This window comes from Acanthisitta chloris, unplaced genomic scaffold, assembly GCF_000695815.1.
Source record: "Acanthisitta chloris isolate BGI_N310 unplaced genomic scaffold, ASM69581v1 scaffold511, whole genome shotgun sequence".
Classification (NCBI taxonomy): Eukaryota; Metazoa; Chordata; class Aves; order Passeriformes; family Acanthisittidae; genus Acanthisitta; species Acanthisitta chloris.
In genome coordinates, this window is record NW_008654121.1 from 18,334 (window position 1) to 18,731 (window position 398).

A 398-nucleotide genomic window follows, 5' to 3' on the forward strand; every position below is an offset into this window, starting at 1 on the left:
GGGAATAATGACTGAACACTTTTAAACATAATAATGCCTTCATAAGGAAATGCTTTGGTTGCAAGAAATAGTTCATATTCAGGATAGAAAAACTTCCCTTTTGAAGTGTTCCTGTGAATTGTAGACAGGAGCTGTCCATCCCTCTGCATCTCTGTGCTAGAGATGGGACAGCTCAGCTTCCTGTTATCTGCTTGTGCCAGAGATATTCAGTAAACATAATAATGCCTTCATAAGGAAATGCTTTGGTTGCAAGAAATAGTTCATATTCAGGATAGAAAAACTTCCCTTTTGAAGTGTTCCTGTGAATTGTAGACAGGAGCTGTCCATCCCTCTGCATCTCTGTGCTAGAGATGGGACAGCTCAGCTTCCTGTTATCTGCTTGTGCCAGAGATATTCAG